The 12865-nt window shown below is 52.2% G+C and overlaps 1 protein-coding gene across 1 annotated transcript in view; it reads left to right on the top strand.

The window, feature by feature from the left end:
* Window positions 1–12865, top strand: part of THSD7B (thrombospondin type 1 domain containing 7B) — a 760515-nt gene that overhangs the window by 236033 nt on the left and 511617 nt on the right. The gene's annotated exons all lie outside the window — the stretch shown is intronic.

Here is a 12865-nt window from a genome sequence, read left to right as displayed (position 1 = left end):
CGAAACCGCAGACGCGGTGGACAGGGCTGAGCAAAGCGAAACCGCAGACGCGGTGGACAGGGCTGAGCAAAGCGAAACCACAGACGCGGTGGACAGGGCTGAGCAAAGCGAAACCGCAGACGCGGTGGACAGGGCTGAGCAAAGGGAAACCGCAGACGCGGTGGACAGGGCTGAGCAAAGCGAAACCGCAGACGCGGTGGACAGGGCTGAGCAAAGCGAAACCGCAGACGCGGTGGACAGGGCTGAGCAAAGCGAAACCGCAGACGCGGTGGACAGGGCTGAGCAAAGCGAAACCGCAGACGCGGTGGACAGGGCTGAGCAAAGCGAAACCGCTGACGCGATGGACAGGGCTGAGCAAAGCGAAACCGCAGACGCGGTGGACAGGGCTGAGCAAAGCGGAACCGCAGACGCGGTGGACAGGGCTGAGCAAAGCGAAACCGCAGACGCGGTGGACAGGGCTGAGCAAAGCGAAACCGCAGACGCGGTGGACAGGGCTGAGCAAAGCGAAACCACAGACGCGGTGGACAGGGCTGAGCAAAGCGAAACCGCAGACGCGGTGGACAGGGCTGAGCAAAGGGAAACCGCAGACGCGATGGACAGGGCTGAGCAAAGCGAAACCGCAGACGCGGTGGACAGGGCTGAGCAAAGCGAAACCGCAGACGCGGTGGACAGGGCTGAGCAAAGCGAAACCGCAGACGCGGTGGACAGGGCTGAGCAAAGCGAAACCGCAGACGCGGTGGACAGGGCTGAGCAAAGCGAAACCGCTGACGCGATGGACAGGGCTGAGCAAAGCGAAACCGCAGACGCGGTGGACAGGGCTGAGCAAAGCGGAACCGCAGACGCGGTGGACAGGGCTGAGCAAAGCGAAACCGCAGACGCGGTGGACAGGGCTGAGCAAATCGAAACCGCAGACGCGGGGGACAGGGCTGAGCAAAGCGAAACCGCAGACACGGTGGACAGGGCTGAGCAAAGCGAAACCGCAGACGCGGTGGACAGGGCTGAGCAAAGCGAAACCGCAGACGCGGTGGACAGGGCTCAGCAAAGCGAAACCGCAGACGCGGTGGACAGGGCTGAGCAAAGCGAAACCGCAGACGCGGTGGACAGGGCTGAGCAGGCAAGAACCGCCGAAGCGGCAAGCAAGGCAGAGCGGAGGGGACAGGGCTCTGTTCACACGGAACAGACTGGAAAGGAAAGGCAGAACCAGGTACACACAGGATACTTGCAATGAAGTAGCGAGTGGACTCTAAACTCACAAACGGAAGTACAGAGACAACGAGTAGGAGATAGGTACGAGATCAGATTCTGCAAGAAAAGGGAAGGTACGGACATGGAGAAAAACAGGTAACAGGCTAGGAGAGTATACAGACGAGAACAGGCAAGATACAGGAACAGGTCTAGGTATGCAGCCCCTAGAAGGCGGAAAGAACAGGCTAGGAGCGTGTTCACACTGGCCTGGAAATACAGCCTCCAGGATAGGCAGAAGACAACAGGCTAGAGAGCGTGTACAGACTGCAGGTTAGAGTACACAGGTAGGACACAGTACAGACACGGGAACAGATACTGCAAGACAGGTAACATACACAGGACCTGGCATGTCAGAGACAAGAAGCCAAGATGCAAGATGCTCAGGCATGGGTTAATTGGAGCAGCTGGTTTAAATACCAGGTGACAGACAGCAATAGGCTGAGGACGCACAAGGGGTGTGCCTGCAGCAGGTACAAGAAGGAGGAAGTGATCGGGCGCCGCCCTTAAGCAGCAGAAACAGAAGCAAACAGACAGCATAGAGGAAAGCCAGAGAGACATTCTGGAATGGAGATCAAGTGCGCGCTCTTGCACAGTGGGAGATGGACCACTATGCAAGGACGCCGCCAGGTATGTTACACTTCATAGACTGATCATTACATAGAAGTCAATAACAAAGCAGTATGCAGTAAGCTCCTAAGCTCCCCCTAGTGGTGACAGTGAGAATTTTAATATGTCCACCTTTGGAGACAATGTTCTTTTATTATTATTAATAATAATAATAATAATTATTATTATTTCTTATTATTATTTATGTATTTTAGGATAAAAATACATTTTGCAGTTGGGTTTCATAGAATATTTTGCACCATTTACCTTCTATAGCCCCTTCTGTCACACTGCGTATTACTGGCTATAGAATAAATTAATTGAGCATCCATCAGTGAGCTTGTTCCGCTAGTCTGATGAGGAGTTTTAAATAAACTCTTTTACCAGTTTTTTTTTCTTCTGAGCTTATATCAGTTCACCGATCACATCACAAAAGCCAAAAAGGTGCAAAATTTTTAATGAAGCACAATTGCAAAAATGATTTTTTTATAGTAGACAACCAGGAGAACTTGCAGCAGAATAGCTGCGTCTGCCTGTAGCGCCTCCCTCCTCCTTTCCCCTCCTTTCCCCATAGAATCTTATGAGCACCAACTGTCATCTCCTATCTCAGCAATGGGAAAGTCTTTAAAGGGGTATTCCAATCTTATACATTTATGGAATTTTCAAAGGATAGGCCAAAAATGTATAGTAGATCCCAATCTCATTATTGGAACTAGCAGTGATCTCGAGAACAGGATCCCATCATGTGCTGCTGCAGTGGTGGCATCCTCGATACAAAGTAATGGAAATTCCGGCCACATTGCTCGTGTCAAGGATCCGTTCTCAAGACAGATAGTGGGACTTTCATGTGACTCGCCCCCTGGGCCGTGGGGCACTCGGATCCGGGCAATAGGGAGACGATGGGGGTAGTAGTGGCGACCTGGTTCCGTGGCTCAGGGTGGTCAGGCCAGTGGTAGTCCGTTATGTGCTATTGATTATGTCCGACTACGCCATCCGTGGATTTGCGGTCATTAGGAACCGCCGCTGCAGGGCAGACCGCTGGGGCTGATGATATATGCAGCTGGGATGGTGTGACTCCCCACGGGAAGAGTGCGGCCCCAGGGCAGTGTGGTGGATGGTGGGAGTGATGGTGGTGAGAGTCCCAGTACCGGTAGTGCTGGAGGCGCGAAGGAGCACACAGACAATAGGTTGCAGTCCAGGGTCTTTACTGAAACAGGTAAACTGACCCATAAACAGTCCCAGCTAGGAGGGGACCTGGATGTCTGAGAGCAACGGGGAAATTGGCCCTGGTCAGGGTGAGGGTGTAGGCCTACCGTGCTTTCTGCGCTCCTTCTGGCTATCTCCACATTATAGGGTAACAGCCCACGTTTCCGAGCTTTCCGTGTATTCTCGCCTGTATGGCCTGCGACGTGGGTTCCTTTCTGCTCCCAGCCTTGTACGGCTTTGCTGGTCCCTTCTGTTGTGGCAGGGCCTCCAGGCTTCTTAGGCCAAGGAATATACAGTCCCCTTCGAACTGGTTATCTGCTGGAGGATGTAGAATCCTCCCAGCCTCAGACACCAAAGTCTGGTAAAGTAAGTCTTTTATCTGCCAAAACAGGCTCTCTTCGCCTCTTGTCTCTGGATTGTGGCTCTCCTCCTGCCACACTTCCTCTTAGGAGCAATACAACTGTCTGTCCCTGCTCTGCTCTGGGACAAGTCTCAGTCCTGAGACAGGCCTTCAAGTTCTCCCTAACCCTGCCCCCAGCACCAGCTTTTATAGGGGCAGCCTGCTCCCCCTACTGGCCTGAGACAGGAGGTACTGCATGCTAATGTTCCCCTGACTAGAGAACCTCCCCCTTGCTCTCAGACACAGCTTTATTACATTTTGTGGCATCCAGGCCAGGGTGACACATTCCCCCCTAGTGAAATTTAGTACTCCGGGACTAAACAATAAACAAAGACAATATGCATAACCATAAAACATTAACAGACAGACGACGCACAAATTGAGTTCTTAAGGTCACAGTGTGGTCTGTGACCGGGTGTCCATGTCACCAGCACAACGGGGAGCCTTAACCAGGTGGGGGTCTGTCCTACCCCAAGTCCTTTACAGTCTTAGTTCATTACTGGGTTAGGCTCCGAACACAGTCCATACAAGGTCCCGGTTATAAAAAGTCCATAACCTTTGAGTCCTTACGGTAGCTGCAAGAAACTGAAACACAGAATTACCAAACATGCATGTAACTTGGCAAACAATTCAACATTGGGCAACAGGGTTATTTACAAGTTTAGTACACTCTATATTCTCCAGCGATCGGGTATCTGCCCTTTTGTGCTCCTGGTTGACCTACGTAGCCCACTGTCTGGTGGTGGACCAACCTGGCTTTCCCCACTAGCGTTAGGGGTACAGCTACCAGCTGGGTGTACAGGTAGGGCAGGCAGCTGTCTGCCGGTCCTTTGGCTTACCGCAGGCATGGCAGGCTCACTGTCAGCAGAGGGTTGACTCTCCTGGGCTGCTGGTACAGGCTCTTCTGCCTCTGGAACCGCTCGCTCCTCTTCACCTTCCGGCTCTGGTGTTGGTTGTTGCTGTGCCGGTTGCAGGAAATGCAGGACAGGTACCACTATGGCATCATTTATGCGAGTCCAGGACTGAGGGAACTCTCCGAGAACGGTGCTGATCATTTCTTCCTTGTCCTCTGCGGGTTCAAGGTCACTCTGATCCTCTTCTGCACTACGGAGTTGCTCGGGGCATCTTTTGAGGTGGTCTCTGGAGACGGTGCTAGTGGTTTCTCCTCCGTCCTTGGTGATCACGCACACCTTCGGGTTGTCGTGATCAGACTGCAGTACTGTGTAGGGTTCCCTTTCCCACTGGTCGTCCAACTTATGTAGCCTCCTCTTCCGCTTCAGGGCCTGCTCACCAGGTTCTAGGGGACCAGCAGGGGCGTGTTGGTTGAAGAGTCTTTCTTGCCTCTCTCTCACCTGGGCCAGGCTCTTCTCCACACTCTCCTGTACCTTCTTGTACTGCAGTTGCCTTTCCGTATCCCAGTCCGCATCCGGGGAGGTGTCCTCAGGTATTAGGACTCCCATCTCCAGGTCTACGGGCAGCTTACCTGGTTCAGCTCGCATCAGGTAAGCCGGGGTGCAGTTTGTAGCATTCACCGGGATATTGTTGTATAGGTCTATCAGGTCCGGCAGTTTTTCTGGCCACAGGCTGCGTTCCTCCAGGGCCAACGTCTTCAGGAGATCAATGACTATATTGTTCATCTTCTCACACATCCCGTTGGTTTGTGGATGGTAAGGCGTTGTCCGAATCTTACAGCCATAGAGGTTGCAGAACTCTTGGAAGATTTCAGCCTCGAACGCTGGGCCCTGGTCGGTCAGGACCTGTTCCGGATACCCGTGTGGACGGCAGAAGTATTGCTGGAAGGCTCTGGCCGCTGTTTGGGCAGTCAAGTCCTTTACCGGGACCACCACTAGAAAACGGGAATAGTGGTCCACGATTGTCAGGGCATAGATGTACCCTGACCGGCTGGGAGCCAATTTGACGTGGTCCAGAGCTACCAGCTCAAGAGGCTGCGTGGTGACGATGGGCCTCAAGGGTGTCTTCTGGCTGGCACGGTCCTTCCTCCTTAGGTGACAAGGGCCACAGTCTCTGCACCATTTTTCTACAGCTCCTCTCATGCCGACCCAAAAGAACCTTCCTCTTAGTAGGAACTCCAGTTTCTTCCAACCAAAGTGTCCCGCTCTGTCATGGTAAGCCCCCAGGACCATAGCTGCATCCCGCCTTGGGACCACGACTTGCCAGGTCAGCTCGTGCGTCCGGTGGTTAACAATCCTTCTGTACAACTTGCCTTCGTAGAGGAACAGCTTGCTCTTCTCCTTCCATAGCTGCTTGGCTTCCTCTGGGGCATCTGGATCTAGGCGGGCGTCTTCTTGGGTCAGCAGATCTTTCACCAGGCGAATGGCAGGGTCACTATCTTGGGTCTCGGCCCAGCTGTGGTGAGGTAGGGGATTGATCATCACGGTTGTTAGATCCTCCTCCTTCACGCGGTGGGAGTATTGAGCGGCTCCATACCGGTGAAACGCGGGGAGTTCTACCTCCTCCAGCTCTTCTGGGTCTTCCTCACCTTCAGGTAAGTGAGGCATTCTTGATAGGGCATCTGCGTTGGCATTGGTTTTGCCTGCCCGGTACTTGATCACGAAGTCATAGTTGGAGAGACGGGCCATCCACCGCTGTTCCAGGGCACCCAGTCTTGCATTGTCCAGGTGTGTCAACGGGTTGTTGTCCGTGTACACGGTGAACTTTGTGGAGGCCAGGTAATGCTTGAAGCGTTCCGTCACGGCCCACACCACCGCCAAGAATTCTAGCTTGAAGGAGCTGTAATTCTCCGGGTTCCTCTCGGTGGGCCTCAGCTTCCGGCTGGCGTATGCGATCACCCGTTCTCTGCCCTGTTGGTTTTGGGACAGTACGGCTCCCAGTCCCACATTACTGGCGTCTGTGTGGAGAATGAAAGGCTGGCCATAATCAGGGTAGGCCAGGATCTCATCCCCCGTGAGGGCCATCTTTAGCTGGCGGAAGGACTCCTCTTCCGGTTTATCCCACTTGAAGGGTGGCTTTTGACTCCTGGACTTAGACTGTCCGATCAGGAGGTCCTGCATAGGAGCTGCCATCTTAGTGAACCCGGGGATGAATCTTCGGTAGTAGCCTACCAACCCGAGAAACTGTCTCACCTCTTTGATGTTCGAGGGGCTTGGCCAGCTCTTGATTGCCGTGACCTTGTGAGGGTCGGGGGCCACTCCTTCCGCGCTTACCACGTGCCCTAGGTACTGGACCTTTGGTTTCAGCAGGTGACACTTCGATGGTTTCACCTTCAGGCCATAGCCGGCCAGGGCTTCGAACACCTCGGCCAGGTGCTTTAGATGGTCCTCGTAGGTCTTCGAATAGATGATCACGTCGTCCAGGTAAAGGAGGACCGTCTCGAAGTTTCGGTGCCCTAGACAGCATTCCATCAGCCGCTGGAAGGTCCCTGGTGCGTTGCAGAGCCCGAAAGGCATGCAGTTGAATTCGCTCAGTCCCATCGGGGTGGTGAAGGCGGTCTTCTCCTTGTCAGCCTCTGCCACAGGAACCTGCCAGTACCCGCTAGTAAGGTCCAAAGTAGAAAAGAAGTTAGCTGATTTTAGTGCGGCTAAAGACTCCTCTATTCTAGGCAGCGGATATGCGTCTTTGTGGGTGATACGGTTGATTTGTCTGTAGTCGACGCACATTCTCATGGTGCCGTCTTTCTTTTTCACCAGAACCAAGGGGGCTGCCCAGGGGCTACAGCTATCTCTAATGACCCCAGCTTCTTTCATTTCCCGCAGCATACCCTTGGCGTTCTGATAATGTGCAGGGGGTACAGGCCTGTGTCTCTCTTTTATTGGTGGGTGGCTCCCTGTGGGGATATGGTGTTCTATCCCTTTTTCTTTGCCGAAGTCTAGCGGGTGCTTACTAAAGACTCTCTCGTACTCCTGTACCACCCGGTAGACTCCTTGTTTTTGGTGCAGGGGAGTGGAGTCAGCACCCACGTGGAGTTTCTGGCACCAGTCCTCCTTTTGTTTCTGGAAGCCATTACCCTCCGCCTGAGGAGATGGAGGCAAGGGTTCCACGGCCCTGATAGCTTTGTGTTCGACAACAAACAGTTTGGCGAGTGTAGCGTACCTGGGTAAGTGTACCTCCCTCTCCCCAATGTTGAGGATGCGGACGGTCACCCTCCCATGACGGACATCAACCACCCCCCGGGCTGTCAAAATGGTGGGCCTGCTGTCTGAGTACACGGGTTCTACAATGGCTTGGTAGTCTCTACCTCTCAACCCGATTGCAGTCCGACACCAGATCATCATTTCACTTTTGGGAGGCATGGAAATGGGGAATGGGTCACTCAGTCTTACGCTACCGATCTCACCACCAGACAGTTCTACCTGCTGCCGTCTCATCAGGGCTTTTATCTCCTTGTTGAGGACTCTCTGTTGGCTGGAACTAGCATTCACCGCCACCTGTTGTAGAATTACAATTACTTCTGAAAGACAATTTTCAATTACATTAGTACCCACAGTTATTTTAGGGTGACTTTCACGATGGTCAATGTCCACAACAATCACTCCCTGTGCCGGTAGTTCAACTTTACCAATTTTAATGGTCATCTCCTTGAACCCCATCTGCGGCACGGGTAAGCCATTACTGGCGATGATGCTCAAGTTACTGTCTGGATACCGTGTGATATCAGCATCAGTCCAATACTGCTTAAAAAGTACATAAGGGATAGTGGTTACTTGTGACCCAGTATCCAGCAAGGCGCTCATGGGGATACCGTCCAGCACCACGGGTAAAACCCGGCGCCCCCCAAAGTACTTATTACGCCAATTGTAAGGGCCTGGTGATCTTATGCCTGGGGGTTGGCCCTCTGCCCCAGGTTGGACCCGTTTAAATTACAGTACCTGGAAATGTGTCCGGGCTGGTTGCATCGACGGCAAATGGGCTGTCCATCCTCTGCGTAGCGGTCTGTGGGCCTCCCTCGGAATGACGGGATCCTCCTCTGTCGATGCCACGGGACATCCTCCGGACTTGAAGCCAGCTCGATGGGTCTTGCCGGGTCCACTTGCAACGCCTGGACGGTCCTGGTCAACGCCGCGACGCTCCTGGTCAGCTCCTGGACTTGGTGGTGCAGGTCTTTCGACGGGGCTTGGTTCAGGGCCTGTGCATCAGCCCCCACGGGGTCCATAGAGGAGGGCGCCGCCTCCTGGTGGTAGGTGAGAGCAGGGCGCCGGGGGTTTATAGCGCCACTGGTTGCAGATTCACGGAGCACCCTTATGGCCCTGTCCTTAAATTGGGCAAAGGTCAGGTCGGGGTTCTGAAAGAACATGAGGCACAGTTGGGCCCTGTGGACGCTAGACAGCAGACCTTCTATGAATTGTTCTGTTAGCAGCTTATCCGTTTCCTGCACACTGCCAGGGTCAGTTTGTTGAATAGCCCTCAAGGCTTCCTGCAGATTTAGGGCATAGTCTCTGATGCTGTCCTGTGCCCGCTGCTTACATCCATAGAACCTCATTTTAATCTCAGCGGAGGTACGTGTGTCAAAGGTACCCCGCAGCCGGGCCAGAATACCCTTTACAGTTCTTTTCTCCTCAGCGGGCCATGATTTTACCTCCCTTTGGGCTGCGCCAGTTAACTGCCCTGTTAGTATGCTGACCTTCTGTTCCTCTGTCAGGGGGTAAACCTGGAACAAACTGTACAGCCTTTCCTTAAAGTCAGTTAGGGCATGGGGCTCCCCTGAGTACTTGGGCAGCCAGGCCGCTCCAGGGATGTAGGGCAGGGAAAAGGGCATCACCGCTGCTGCAGCTGCGTTGGTGGTAGTGGGCGCCTCTGTGTCCGACATCTTCCTCCCCCCTAGTTAAGCGTGGCCTACCTTCCGACGATCCTCTTCTGTAGGCCGCGGCTCCGCTGCTGCTGCTATGGACGAGGACCTGGCGTCGCGTCCTGATGACGTCAGCGTCGCTCTCTCTCCCTTCCAGTACCTTGCGCAGCATCGGTGCGTGGGGCGGAGCTTCGGATCTCGCGCGGTTTTGACATCCACGCCCCTCTTCTTCCCGCGCGCCGTCCTGAAGATGGCGTCCGATGGCTTTAAAGCGGCTGAAGATGGCGGGAACCGATGGAAGATGGCGGGAGACGGCTGGAAATGGCGGGAAACGGCTCCGGATGGCGGGAAACCTCTTTTCAGGTAAGTGCAAAGTCTTTCCTAGGCACGCAATACTACGCCAAAGCTGACTCGCCCCCTGGGCCGTGGGGCACTCGGATCCGGGCAATAGGGAGACTATGGGGGTAGTAGTGGTGACCCGGTTCCGTGGCTCAGGGTGGTCAGGCCAGTGGTAGTCCGTTATGTGTATTGATTATGTATGTATTGATTATGTCCGACTACGCCACCCGTGGATTTGCGGTCATTAGGAACCGCCGCTGCAGGGCAGACCGCTGGGGCTGATGATATATGCAGCTGGGATGGTGTGACTCCCCACGGGAAGAGTGCGGCCCCAGGGCAGTATGGTGGATGGTGGGAGTGATGGTGGTGAGAGTCCCAGTACCGGTAGTGCTGGAGGCGCGAAGGAGCACACAGACAATAGGTTGCAGTCCAGGGTCTTTACTGAAACAGGTAAACTGACCCATAAACAGTCCCAGCTAGGAGGGGACCTGGATGTCTGAGAGCAACGGGGAAATTGGCCCTGGTCAGGGTGAGGGTGTAGGCCTACCGTGCTTTCTGCGCTCCTTCTGGCTATCTCCTCGTTATAGGGTAACAGCCCACGTTTCCGAGCTTTCCGTGTATTCTCGCCTGTATGGCCTGCGACGTGGGTTCCTTTCTGCTCCCAGCCTTGTACGGCTTTGCTGGTCCCTTCTGTTGTGGCAGGGCCTCCAGGCTTCTTAGGCCAAGGAATATACAGTCCCCTTCGAACTGGTTATCTGCTGGAGGATGTAGAATCCTCCCAGCCTCAGACACCAAAGTCTGGTAAAGTAAGTCTTTTATCTGCCAAAACAGGCTCTCTTCGCCTCTTGTCTCTGGCTTGTGGCTCTCCTCCTGCCACACTTCCTCTTAGGTGCAATACAACTGTCTGTCCCTGCTCTGCTCTGGGACAAGTCTCAGTCCTGAGACAGGCCTTCAAGTTCTCTCTAACCCTGCCCCCAGCACCAGCTTTTATAGGGGCAGCCTGCTCCCCCTACTGGCCTGAGACAGGAGGTACTGCATGCTAATGTTCCCCTGACTAGAGAACCTCCCCCTTGCTCTCAGACACAGCTTTATTACATTTTGTGGCATCCAGGCCAGGGTGACACACATGTACTGTACGCTTATATCATATCCTGTGACTATGCCATCAATGTATGAGAGGAGAATAACCGTTTGATGAATGGAATTTATTTAGACTGACACGTCAGACGTTAGTTTTAATTTCAAGCATGCTGGAGCATACTGTGTCCGTTTTGTTTAGAGGTGCAAGACTCTTAATAAATTTGATACATTTTGGGCATCAGAAAGCCAAATTTGAAATCTAATTTTTGCTCATTTCGGCCGCAAATTATGGTACATTTTTCATCTCTCCTTCCCATTGAGCCCACGCTAGTTTTAAAACATCATAAAGAATAATAGTAAAAATGAAAAAGTCACAAACTATGGCACACATATCATATGGTTCATAATTTAATATTTTTCCCCAATAGACTTAATAAACTGGCTGCTTAAGAGTCCAGTGGGCGGTCCTAACCAGTGATTGACAACTTTTCCTTTGCATTCAGAGATAGCTGACAATCAGTAAGGAGGACCACCCACTTGACTCCTAAATGGTAAGAATTTAAATCAGTCGATTCAGATCCTCCAGCTCTACCCAGAGATGGCACTGCGGTACATGACAGGTTCCCTTTACTTATTGCATAACATCTCTCTTTGCTGTCAGTGAATGGGATTATTCTTGTTTACATCCAGAGGGTGATGTGTATATATAGTCTGATACATCTCACAGCTTGTATGTAGTCATGACTATCCTCTGCGAGTTCTGCGATAACGATTTATGCTCTGGTTTTACAAAAACAAAAACTGGATTGTACAGATATTGTTACCTGTACAAACCTACATTTGATCTGCACTGATGCACTGTCTTAAAGAGGCTGTCTCATGATGATTCTTCAGGAGCGTACTGGTCTCTTTGCTTCTTGTGAGGGTGTCACGCCCCTAAAGATTGACAGTTTGGGCCAGTAACATGGCTGAGACACCGGCCCAAATTGTGAGCTCTTCGATTCTGCAAGCATCTGTTTCATGGAAGGAGTGCATGGGAACTGAAGCTGTAGTTCCAGAGCAGCGCTTGCAGTCTCTAAAGCGAAGAGCTTACAAATGTGCGCTCTTTGGGCTTGCAAACATACTCTTCTTGGACTTGCAAGCGTTCGCTCCTTGGGCTTGCAAACGTGTGCTCCTTGGGCTTGCAAAAGTGCACTCCTCAAGCTTGCAAATGTGTGCTCCTTGAACTTGCAAACATGCACTTCTTGAGCCTGCAAACGTGCGCTCCTTGGACTTGCAAACGTGCGCTCCTTGGACTTGCAAACATGCACTCCTTGGACTCGCAAACATGCGCTCCTTGGGCTTGCAAACATGCCCTCCTTGGGCTTGCAAATGTGCACTCCTTGGACTCGCAAATGGACGCTCCTCGGGCTTGCAAACGTGCCCTCCTCGGGCTAGTAAGCATGCACTCCTTGGGCTTGCATCCTTCTCAGGCTAGCAAGCGTGCGCTCCTTGGGATTGCAAAATGAGCTCCTTGGTCTTGCAAACAGGCGCTCCTTGTTCTTGCAAACGTGCCCTCCTCGTGCTATCAAGCGTGCACTCCTTGGGCTTGCACCCTCCTCCGGCTAGCAAGTGTGTGCTCCTTGGGTTTGCAAACGTGTGCTCCTTGGGCTTGCAAACGTGCGCTCCTTGGGCTTGCAAGCGTGTACTCCTTGGGCTTGCAAATGTGCACTCCTCGAACTTGCAAACATGTGCTCCTTGGGTTTGTAAATGTGTTCTCCAGTTTTTGATATAGTGCAGTGGTTGCCGGTAACCTAAGCAACGTAAACAATAGAATTAAAAAAATCCTTTCTTTCTTGAAAAGAGATAAATTGCAAAGTTGCTTATTTTTATAAGACGATATCAACCCTTTAAACTATCAGGACAAGATAAAGTTTTGTTCTGCTATGTTTAGCTCAGAGAGGATTGTCTAGATTGGATACATTGTAGTCACCGGAAAAAGAGATTTTGCAAATATTGAACATAAAGTGTTATATAACTTCTCATTATGCAATTATTTACTTTTATTTACAATAAAAATACAAAACCCCATGCAGAGCGGTCGCCATCATCACAGATTAGTTCCAGTTGATTAATCAACGCTGATACATTGTAACACTCCCATCAGCAATGTGATTGCATCCAGGTCACCAGTGGTTTCAGAAGCAAAGCAAAGATCATCAAAACAAAGATTTATGTTAATTTAA

This window comes from Phyllobates terribilis, unplaced genomic scaffold, assembly GCF_046119375.1.
Source record: "Phyllobates terribilis strain yellow unplaced genomic scaffold, ASM4611937v1 Scaffold_9__5_contigs__length_417890890, whole genome shotgun sequence".
In the NCBI taxonomy this organism is placed as follows: Eukaryota; Metazoa; Chordata; class Amphibia; order Anura; family Dendrobatidae; genus Phyllobates; species Phyllobates terribilis.
Note: the sequence above shows the minus strand (reverse complement) of the source record. Positions and strands in the feature narration are given on the sequence as shown.